We start from the raw sequence: 12,186 nt of genomic DNA, 5'->3' as shown, positions 1-12,186 counted from the left end.
GTCCCCACCCCAGTGTGAAAGGTCATAAACCGTACACGTTTAGGAGATATTTACAGTACCTACAGGTAAGCCTTACTAAAAGTTCAACCTTGGTTTCTTTAAACCATACCACATTTTGCCACATGCTTTTGGGAGACTTCAGATGTGTTTTTGCAAAATTTAGCTGGGTTTGGATGTTTTTCTTGGTAAGAAAAGGCTTCCGTCTTGCCACTCTGCCCCATAGCCCAGACATATAAACAATACGAGGAAATTGTTTTCACATGTACCACACAGCCAGTACTTACCAGATATTCCTGCAGCTGTTGTTGTAGTCCTCTTGGCAGCCTCCCTGACCAGTTTTCTTCTCGTATTTCAACAATTTTGGAGAGACGTCCAGTCCTTGGTAATGTCACCGTTGTGCCATATTTTCTCCACTGGATGATGATTGTCTTCACTGTGTTCCATGGTAGATCTAATGCCTTGGAAATTCTTTTGTACCCTTCTCCTGACTGACCTTTTAACAATGAGATCCCTCTGATACTATGGAAGTTCTCCTCGGACCATGGCTTTTGCTGTAGGATGCGACTAAGAAAATGTCAGGAAAGACCTACTAGAACAGCTGAACTTTATTTGGGGTTAATCAGAGGCACTGATGTGTACTGACTCCTATTTAACATGAATTTTAATATGTGATTGCTTAATTCTGAACACAGCTACAGCCCCAGTTATAAGAGGGTGTGCACACTTATGCAGCCACATTATTTTGTTTTTTTATTTTTAACCCCCCCCCCCCCCCAAAGATTTTAGTTTGTTTTTCAATTGAGTTGTACAGTTTATAGGTCACATTAAAGGTGGGAAAAGTTCTGAAGTGATTTATCTCTGTCTCATTTTTGTATCAAAGAAACCTGACATTTTAATAGGGGTGTGTAGACTTTTTACATCCATTGTACGTACATGTGATTTATTTTCATTTTTTATTTTTTATAAATTTGCAAAATTCTCAAACAAACTTCTTTCACGTTGTCATTATGGGGTGTTGTTTGTAGAATTTTGAGGAAAATAATGAATTGAATCTATTCTGGAATAAGACTGTAACATAACAAAATGTGGAAAAAGTGAAGCACTGTGAATACTTTCCAGATGCACTGTATAAATTATTTTTTCTTTTTATTTTACATGCCCTTATTGGCCTTTATTCACATCTTTATTCACATTTACATGCAGCGCAAGGTGTCCAGCAGAAGTGACAATTACATGGTTTAGGACAAACTACATTACACTGCCAGGGTGCTTACAATGATCAAGGTGAGGTTTACTCTTCCTATAGAGAATTAATCCACCCAAATTTTTTGCCTTCTCTGGTTCCCCTCATCACCACGCTAATGAAAGTTTGTAATAAACCCTTTCCATTTTCATTACATACCTTATTTTAGAACCAGTGAAATCATCAGCATGGCTAGAGGAAGGGGCCTGGAAGGTTCTATACAATGTTTCCTAAACTCATCACAGCACACTGCCTTAGGACCCCTGATTCAAGGAGTGCGCTGGGTTTTGGGAGGAGTTATGTAAACATCAAAATGCCTTGATGGGTGGATATCAGTCTGGAGGAGGGAGCAGACTGCATTTGCATGCAAATCTCCTTAGGTAATGCCCACATTTGATCCTAAGTCTCTGTGATTGAAAGAACTGAAATCCTCCAGGTCAGCTGTCGCCGCAGCTTTTAATGCACACTGTGAAATGCTCTGAGTGTGCAGTGAGATCAGAGTAAGTAACTTCAGTACAGAAGAGGAACCTGTACATCTGTGTAAGATTGAAGATAAGGCTGGAGTGGGGGGGCGATGTCATGGTAAGACGAGCTGCTGAAGAGCAGATAACAGGGTGTGCTGAGCTACTGAATCTCTGCTGGGAGGGGGGAGCAGAGCAAGCTGAGTTGCTAAGATGCTGCTGGCAGGGGACAGGGTGTGCTGATCTGCTAAGTCACTACTTGGAGGGTGGGGGTTCTGAGCTGCTGAGCCTCTGCTTTGAGGGTGGAGGAGGGGGATATGAGCTGCAGATTCACAGCGGGGATAGAGAAGCATGGTGCGCTGAGCAGCTATGTCACAGCTGGGAGGGGAGCAGAGTGGGATGAGCTGGAGAGCCACTGCTGGGAGGGGGTACATGATGAGCAGAGCAAGTCACTCTTGGGACGGGGCAGGTCAGGAACCATAAACTAGGCAGAGATAGAAAAATGCAGTAAAAAATCACACCTTTAATAAAATCGCAGTTTAGGAACATAGTCAAAAAATGAAGCCAGGGTTTAGATGCCAGAGTGGGTAGTCAGAGGAGCCGGGGGCAGGAAGCCAGAAGTCAGCGTAGTAAGGAGAAAAAACAGGAACAGGTGGAAGAGGAGCTAACAAGGCTAAGTCATACACAGGAACACACTGAAGATCATAAACCACGCAAGGGCATGGAGGAAATGAGCAAAACTGTTTAATTAGCAAAAAGGGGCTGGCTATAGGCTGGGCTAATGAGGTAGGTAATGGTAACCAGATGTCACTGTGGAAACGAGTGGCTGGTATTTAACCAACAGCTGAGCAGCCTCTGTGCACTGAAAGAAAAGAGCTGCTTGTAAATAGCAGGAGCCCAGCTCTGAAAATATGGTGAGCAGCAGCTAAGTCACTGCTTGGGGGGGGCATGGTGAGCTGAGAAGCTAAATCACTGCTGGGAGGAGAAGGGGCATAGTGAGCTGAGCAGCTATGTCACAGCTGGGAGGGGGAGTAGAGTGGGATGAGCTGCAGAGCCACTGCTGGGAGGGGGTACATGGTGAGCTGAGCACCTAAGGCCGGCCATGCATGGAGCAAATTTATTTCCTGTAACTATGGTTTGCAGGAAAAATATGTACTTGATTACCCCATCAACACAGACAGTGTTGACAGGGGAATCCCTCCTAACGGCAATTGTCTTCTCCTAGCGGGAGAGGCCAGCCCCGACCAGGAGAAGACAGTGATTATTGTTACCGGCTATGGCAGCCGCTAGCAAAAATCCCAGGTAAAATGCAGCATGCTGGTTGTACCCAAGTTGATCGATCGATCAACTCGGTGCATTCAGCCTGCCCAAACATGGTTTGAATCTCCACCGGTTCCTGCTGAGCCAGCCGAGATACGATCCGTATATGGCCTGCCTAAGTCACTCCTGGGAGGGGGCGGTATGGTTAGCAGTAGTTAAGTCACTGCTGGGGGGGGGAATGGTGACCTGAGAAACGAAATCACTGCTGGGGGGAAGGGGGAATAGTTAGCTGAGCAGCTAAATCATAGCTCCCAACAGTTCCTGATTTCAAGGGACTGTGTCGGATTTGGAACAAAGTCCCTCTGTCCCTCTTTCCTCCTCATGTCTCCCTCATTTTGGTCTGATCTATATAGTTGTATATAAAATGCACTATTTCTCTTTCAAAAAGTGTTTTCCAGCGCTAAACCTTTCATCCAATTTCTAAATTGCTGCATTTGTAAACTTTCAAAAGCCAATATAAAGGAATAGTAAAGGTTAAAAAAAAAGCACTTGTGGGTTTAACATTTTTTTTTTTTGTATAATTCTCCTCTAAGGGGGTGTGTCCTATCTATGCCTACATACTTTTGCTAATAGGCGCCCTTCGTTTCCATCTCGAAAAGTTGGGAGATATGGCTAAATTACGGCTGGGATGAGGGAGCATGGTGAGCTGAGCAGCTAAATCACTACTGGGAGGAAGTAGTATGGTAGGCTAGGCAGATTGGTCACTACTGGGAGGGGGGGTAGCATAGTGAGCTGAACAGGTAAATCACTAGTGGGAGGGGGGAGCATGTTGAGCTGAGCAGCTAAATTACTGCTGGGAAGGGGTAACATAGTGAGTTGAACAGCTAAGTCACTGCTGGGAGGGGTGAGCAGGACAAGCTGAGCTACTAAGTCACTGCTGGGAGAATGAGCAGTGTGAGTTGAGTTGGCTTAGGGTCCTTTCACACGGGCGTTCCGCCCAGCGGACTCCGCTTTGCTCGGCGGGGGATCAATCCGCTGATCCCTGCTGAGCAGGCAGATGACAGGTCGGTCTCCGCTCTCTGTGTAGAGACGGACCTGTCAGAGCCCCACTCTCCTCTATGGGGAGATTGGATGAAAATGGACTGCCTGTCAGTTTTCATCCGATCCACCAGACGGATGGAAAATAGGGTCTCCGTCTGGATAGGATAGCAGTGGGTGTCAGCGGACATGTCACCACTGACATCCGCCGCAACAAAGGAGTGAATGGAGCGTCCGATCAGGTCTGCCTGAAAAACTGACAGGCGGACCTGATCGGAAAGCCCGTGTGAAAGGGGTCTTATCCATGTGCACACGATCAGAAATTCCGCCAGCAAAAGTCTGATGTGAGCTTTTGGTCGGAAATTGTGTGTACGCAGCATTAGACAAAATTTTAATGTGTCTGCTTTGAACTTTGAGTATGAATTGTCGTAATGCCTGCAGCTACAGAGGGCAGTGATGCCTTGTTTTAAAGCTTATTTACTACGTGTCAAGAATATATAAATAAGCTTTAAATAAAAAGTCATCACTGACCTCTTTAGAATTAAAGTTTGCTAAACCGCAGGGAGACAAATGCAGTCAAATATAGACCTTGCAGGTGTTTAAACAGTGGCGCCCCGTTCATTAGGATGGGCCCCCTATCTATTAAGATGGCCCCCTAATCTAGATACAGGACATCGGACACATGGATTTCAATGGGGGGTGTTTTTTTTTAAGCATGTGATTAGAGCCAGAGGCTCTAATAGGTTTCAAAAAAGGGTGGTTTCGGGGGGCAGATCACTGCGATCCGAGCCCACCCAGTTGTGTGACAATAGCGAATGAATATTTACTATTTTCACATTGAATCGCCTCTCTGCCAGTCAGGAAGCGGGTCACGAGTTACGTTTCCCGAATTGGTCAAAATGCCAGGTGATCCTATTGGACGCCTAGGAATAGGAGAAAGGAGGAGGAGGAGAGCACAGCCAGAGGATAAGACCGACGGACCCACCCACCAGCCGCCACTGTGACCGTGGATGGTTCAGCCATCTAGCACTCCCCAGACAGGGGAAGGAGGGGAGATCGGAGTGTCATCCCAGGCAGGTAAGGAGGCCATTCATCTCCTGCACGAGGGTGGGGGGGGGGCGGGGTGCATTCACATTCAGTTCCCCCCCTCCTGAATTATCGAGCACCAGCCGCCACTGTGTTTGAGGTGTCTTTGTGGGCAAATATCAGCTGGTGGGGTGCAGCTTCACTGATGGCACCCACAAAGGTAGCCAATGATCGATAGAAAGGCTGCAGGAGTGGGTGGAGCCAAATATGACTTCAGCAACAGGTTCAGCAAATGGTCCAAATCATTTGGTGGAGGGGGGATTATGGTGTGGGGTTGTTCTTCAGGGGTTGGGCTTGGCCCTTAGTTCCAGTTAAGGGATCTCTTAAAGCGTCAGCATACCAAGATATTTTGGACAATTTCATGCTCTCAACTTTGTGGGAACAGTTTGGGGATGGCCCCTTCCTGTTCCAACATGACTGCGCACCATTGTACAAAGCAAGGTCCATAAAGACATGGATGAGTGAGTTTGGAGTGGAGGAACTTGACTGGCCTACACAGAGTCCTGACCTAAACCCGACAGAGTACCTTTGGTTTGGATCAGAGCGGAGAGTGCGATCCAGGCCTTCTCATCCACATCAGTGCTTGCCCTCACAAATGCATTTCTGGAAGAATGGTCAAACATTCCCATAGACACACTCCCAAACCTTGTGGACAGCCTTCCCAGAAGAGTTGAAGCTGTTATAGCTGCAAAGGGTGGGCCAACTCAATATTGAACCCTACGGACTAAGACTGGGATGCCATGAAAGTTCATGTGCGTGTAAAGACAGGCGGCCCAATACTTTTGACAATATAGTGTGTGTATATATATATATATATATATATATATATATATATATATATATTATATATATATTTTTTTATAAACTGAGAAGTCTTTCCATGCTGCCTCTGGAAATAGCTCCGGCAATGCTACCCAAGCGTGTAGTTCACACCACAAAATGCAATTATTTCATTTTTCTACAGGTGCATTTGTACGCCAAGCTTACACGTTGCTGCCGGTTGTACGGTGGAGGCTTCTGTGTCACCTCTGCGACCCACAATCATTTCACTTGTGTACCTGTTATGTTGCCTCATTTCTGCTTCACACGGCACATTGCAGCCTCGTGCACATGGAACGGCGGGGCAGAGGTGGACCAGGCTTGTACCGTGCTTCAGCTCTGAGTGGAAAGAAGAAATTGTAATCTAAAGGATTGAAACAGATGTGAGTAGGTTGTACGAGTGTTACCTCACGCGGGGACTTCTAAGCTTTGTTAAGACCCCAGTAGAAAGGTCTCACGCCGGCCTTTACCCAGAATGCCGTGCTGCTAGCAGGGAAGAAGATTTGTCCTCCACCTAAACAAAACACGCATAACGTTGTGAAACACGGGATTCGCCAACTGGGGCCTAATTACGCCTTAATTGGGTTCTGGATTACAGTTCAAGATTGGATAGCTCTAATTCCTGTTATAAATAATGATATTCTCTGTCAGATCCTCATAACGCCACATATTTTCCATTAAACGGACAAAGAAACAGATCGGTGTAATTTATCAGCTGTGACAAGCCTACAAGCTGTGTAGATTGCACTATTAAAAGGTATATTTTTAAAGCCCAACTCCCGAACTTTTTTTTTTTAATTAGTTTTTGATGAAGTGAAGAAGTTTTAGAACTTTTCACGTATAAGGCTGGCTGTGTCCCCATTATGGATGTTGTTTTTTCCACATCCTGGCTCTCCTCTCACCAGGGCAAGACAGGAAATCTCTTCTACCTTCTCAGTTGTGTTGAGAAGGGTTCACACCTCTCTTGGGTTTTAGATCCCTGTCACACTGGGGCCACGTAAGCAGCGCTTTACCACTGTTTAAGCGGCGCTTTTCGGCCGCTAGCGGGGCGCTTTTAACCCCAAAGAGGAGGTTAAAAACCCCTGTGTTGTGGCGCTTCTGAAGTGCTTTTCACGCCTCATTCCAATGGGCAGGGCGTTTTGGGGGACGCTAAATACAGCAAAGATGCTGCTTGCAAGACTTTTCGGAATGTCCCGCAAGCGCACTGCCCGAGTGTGAAAAGTCACACTTGAATGAATGGCATGTGGTTTTCAGGTGCTTAGCAGAGTTTTTTTCCAGCGCTAAAGCGCCTTAAAACCGCCCCAGCATGAAAGCGGTCCTATTGTGTCTCCAATAGGTCGATTTCCACTCATTTCCTGCTCTGGGGATGGTTTATTTGTGTAAAGTGTGTCAGGGTGCTTGAGGTATTACACCGCTCAATTCAGTGAAAGCAAGATACACTATATTACCAAAAGTATTGGGACACCTGCCTTCACATGCACATGAACATGGCATCCCAGTCTAATGCCCTGTACACACGATAGGATGTGTGATAGGACCTTGTTGTCGGAAATTCCGATCGTGTGTAGGCTCCATCACACATTTTCCATCGGAATTTCTGACACACAAAGTTTGAGAGCTTGCTATAAAATTTTCCGACAGCAAAATCCGTTGTCGGAAATTCCGATCGTGTGTACACAAATCAGACGCACAAAGTGCCACGCATGCTCAGAATAAATTAAGAGACGAAAGCTATTGGCTATTGCTCCGTTTATAGTCCCGAGGTATGTGTTTTACGTCACCGCGTTCAGATCGATCGGATTTTCCGACAACTTTGTGTGACCGTGTGTATGCAAGACAAGTTTGAGCCAACATCCGTCGGAATAAATCCATGGATTTTGTTGTCGGAATGTCCGATCAATGTCCGATCGTGTGTACAGGGCATTAGTCCAAGGAGTAGATAAAAGACAAACCTTCGGGATTGTCCCTTTACCAGACAAAAGAGCATACAAGGCAGATGTATTAAAATCACACTTCCGACCGGAATGGTGTACCCCGTCTTGCCCTCTCCGTCCGAACTCGGCAGCACATAAATAATGGAGAGCCAATAGTGTAATACTGTCTATATTATGTTTATTTATAAAAGAATGACACTTACATAGGTCGAATATTAAAAGCTGAAAGGATAGTAAAAACGAAGCCGGTGACGTCAGCACGCCCCTCCCATGTAAGAAAACACCTGCCCATTGGCTGAGATACCCCATATACTCCTAATCTGTCCTTGCTTTGCCCTTCTCCTATCTAATGTCACCAGGTACCCAGCCACTCAGTGGCAGAAGAGAAAAGTGCAGCAAGTCCAGATGTAGGGTGAACTCAAATGAGCATTTTACACTAGTGATCATTGGGAGAAGGGTCCTCGTACACTAATGGTCAGAGAGTGAAGGGACCCTGTAGATTAGCTGTTCAGTGGAAGAAGGAGCACCTTACACTGGTGGTCACTGGAAGAAATGGCCCTTTACACCGATGGCCAGTGGGAGAAGGGTTCGTAGTCAATATTAATGTCTGTGTGACTATTCCAAAATTCGCATAGAATTTGAACCAGTGTTTGTTTCAAAGCACTTTGCTGCCTGTTTTTAATCTTTCCATTAACCTGAAGGTTTTTAAAACAGTACTGTGAGCAGGACTTGAACCTCCACAGAATCACCCTACCAGATTTCAAAGGCAGCACCTTAACGTCTAATGCCACGTACACACAACCAGACTTTCCGACAGAAAAGGTCCGATGGAATCATTCCGTCGGACATTCCGATCATGTGTGGGCTTCATCTGACTTTTTCTTTCTAAAATACTGACGGACCTAGAAATAGAACATGTTTCAAATCTTTCCGACGGAATCAGTTCCTATTGGGAAAACCGCTCATCTGTATGCTATTCCGACGGACCAAAACCAATGCAAGGGCAGCTATTGAACTTGCTTTTTCTAGTCCCGTCGTACATCATTGCGTTCTAAACGATCGGACTTTGGAGTGATCGTGTGTAGGCAAGTCCGTTTCAGCGGAACTCCGTCGGAAAGACCGCCAGAGTCTATTCTGACGGAAAGTCCAGTCGTGTGTACGCGGCATTAGCCATCACAGCTTTGTGCTTGCTACCCTTCTTAAGCTGGTGTACACCATGTCCGCCGAGCAAAGTGAACCTGTATATTAAGGGCAGTGGAAGGCGAAGCATCTTACACTGGTGATCATCGGGAGAAGGGCCCTCGTACACTGATAGTCAGTAAGTGAAGATGAATGAATGAAGAGACCCTGTATATTAGGGGTCAATGGAAGAAGGACCACTCTTCCTTCAAGTGATCACCACCTACACTGGTCATCACTTGAAGGAAGCTTTACACCAGGGGTCTCAAACTGGCAGTCCTCCAGCTGTTGCAAAACTACAAGTCCCATGAGGCATTGCAAGGCTGACAGTTACAAGCATGACTCCCAGAGGCACGATGGGACTTGTAGTTTTGCAACATCTGGAGGGCCGCCAGTTTGAGACCCCTGCTTTACACCAATGGCCAGTGAGAGAATGGATCCTGTAGGTTAGTGGTCAACATCAATGCCATTCCAAAATCCTCCTCATAGATACAGAGATTTGTTTCAAAGTAATTTGCTGCCTGTTTTTCATTTTTATTAACCTTATTAAATTTTTAAAAACCTCTCGCTGTGAGCAGGATTTGAACCTGTGCAGAGTAACCTTTTGGATTTCAAGTCCAACACCTTAACCACTCAGCCATCACAGCTTTTCACAGCATTTATTTATTCTGAAGCTGGTGTACATGAGAATAGGGGCAGTGGAAGGATGAGCAGCCTACACTGGTGATCATTGGGAGAAGGGCCCTCATACACTGATGGTCAGTGAATAAAGGGGCCCTGTAGATTAGTGGTCAGTGGAAGAAGGACCACCTTACACTGGTGGTCAGTGAGGGTTATTCTGTAGATTAGTGGTCAGGTGGAAGGAGGAACACCTTACATTGGTAATAGTTTTGAGTAGGGTCCCTTTACATCAATGGCCAGTGAGAGAAGGGATCCTGTAGGTTAGTGGTCAATTTCAATGCCTGTGTTGTAAACTTTTCATATTGACTATTCCAAAATGCTCATAGATACAGAAATGAACGAGGGTTTGTTTCGAAGTACTTTGCTGCCTGTTTTTAATGTATCCATGCACAAGGAAAACCCACTGGATTGCAAGCCCAATGCCTTAACCATTTGGCCCTCACAGCACGGCAGTTTACTGTGTTCTTAAGCTGGTCTACATTATGTCAAGTGAGCTAAGGGAACCTGGAGATTAAGGGCAGTGGAAGGAGGAGCATCTTACACTGGTGATCATTGGGAGAAGGGCCCTCGTACATTAATGGTCTGTGAGTGAAGGGACCCTATAGATTATTGGTCAGTGGAAGAAGGACTCTGAAGAAGAAGGACTCGGCTCTGGTCACGTGCTTGTGAGGGGGTGATGGACCTGGTAGAGACCCGCTGGTCCGGCGCCCTGCTGTTTGATGGTGCAGGCTAGGGGGTGCGAATTGTGGGGGGCAGATTGTGGGGGCTGGGGGGGGGGGCCAGCTGCCACTGCTGGGGACAATAAAATGGTGGACTCTCTGACAGTGTATGGGATCCTCTATTCATGTCCTCCTAAGTGCATGCATGTAATGAAGATGAATAGAAAGAAGATCATTTTGTAATCCAAATCAGGAGAGGAGCCTGGGTGTCAGCCATGGCTCCCTCCGTAAATACAATGGAGGAGTGAGCATAGCTACCCAGGAGGGGAAGTGTGCTCACAGGATTACCAGGTGAAAATAAAGGAGGGAAAAGGCCTGAAAAAATTAAAACTAATGCAGCTACTTAAACTAAGGACTAGTAAGCTGCAAAATACTTAATTTTTGTTCTTGAGTTTATAAAACACTTTAAGTTACTCATTCATTTTGCCCTGCATGGGTAGGTAAAGGAACACTTTAAATTTGTATATTCTCACCATTTTTTGTGATTTCCTGCCTCAGCTCAAAAAGGTTAAATAGCGCTGCATTGTGCACAACTGTGTCAGGGGCATAACAACCAAACCCAGCGAGCCTCAACAAAAAGCTGCACCAGCCCTTTGTTTACCATAAATATCAAATTTATTGAAAAACCATTATCGTCTTTTGTTGAGGCTTGCTGCGGGAGGCTGTGATTGACATTCTCTTCAGTGTCTGCACGTCTATCCTTCTATTAGAATGCATTAGGCAAAGCAGGGCTTTTTGTATCTTGACCTGTGGTAGGGACATTAGACTGTAAACAACTTCGGCAGCAGGGACCGATGTTCATGGTCTAGGTACTAAGCAAATATTTGGTCTTTATAAACATGGGAAATACGAAGAAATACCTACATTTCTTGTGTTGAGTGAAGTATCCCTTTAAATTTAAACAGTTCAGGTCTATCACAGCTAATAAACGCCCAGTCTTTCATCTATATAAATGTCCGATGGTATGTTTTCTTGCTCCTTAATGTGGTTAGGTTTGATTGTGGAATATATATTGTAGAAGTGACTTTTTAGGTAATCTATCCACATTACATTGATATATGGCATTCTCATGTGCCGGAGATTGTTGTAGAAGGTGCTATGCATTATTCATGAATTCAAGGAGCATGTCTGATGCACCACATCAATGGCCATAGCATCATTTGCATGGATAGCCAATAGCGTCTGCCAGATGAAGAGACGCAGGTTTCATTTTTTCCACACAGTGCTCTGTCCTCAGTGAGAATATGATTCAGTTTGATGCCATGCAACACTTGGAGGATCATGGGCTTTTGCCTTCAGCGCTTCTCTCATTAAAGTGGTATGACTACAACTCCCAGAAGCCCTTGCCACTGACAGCTCTCTGGGATCACATATCTTGATAAAAAGCAATCAGCGCAGTGACAGAAGTTATTGTAGCAGATAGGGAGTGAATACCTATGGCATTTTAATCTTGTTATTGTGTGTGTACAGCATTCTAGAGCCAAGATATTGTATTTATGAATTTAGATGTACGTATGTTGTCAATTATCTGGCAGGTTTAGAACATTGGGAATTTCTTGGATAGGAAACCTTTCCATATTATAGAGCACATTGTCTAAAATAAATTAGATGACATCAAATGTTGATAAAAAATGACTACAGTATAAGCTTTGGATGTGACAAGAGGAACAATGTCACCCCCTTCTGGTCCTTTTTTCCCTTTTACTCCCCTGTTATTTATTTCATGAAGGCCCAATCAATTACATGACACTTTACAGCAGCCTTTC

General features: G+C 45.2%; 1 protein-coding gene and 1 non-coding gene across 7 annotated transcripts in view; one reads left to right on the top strand and one right to left on the bottom strand.

The window, feature by feature from the left end:
* ADGRL1 (adhesion G protein-coupled receptor L1) overlaps positions 1 to 12,186 on the top strand; it is a 631,260-nt gene that overhangs the window by 272,094 nt on the left and 346,980 nt on the right. The gene's annotated exons all lie outside the window — the stretch shown is intronic.
* TRNAS-UGA (transfer RNA serine (anticodon UGA)) lies at positions 9,587 to 9,667 on the bottom strand. The gene has a single exon. It is a non-coding gene; the product is annotated as a tRNA-Ser (tRNA).

This window comes from Aquarana catesbeiana, linkage group LG03 (genome assembly GCF_042186555.1).
Source record: "Aquarana catesbeiana isolate 2022-GZ linkage group LG03, ASM4218655v1, whole genome shotgun sequence".
Classification (NCBI taxonomy): Eukaryota; Metazoa; Chordata; class Amphibia; order Anura; family Ranidae; genus Aquarana; species Aquarana catesbeiana.
This window is presented reverse-complemented; position numbering and strand designations above follow the sequence as displayed.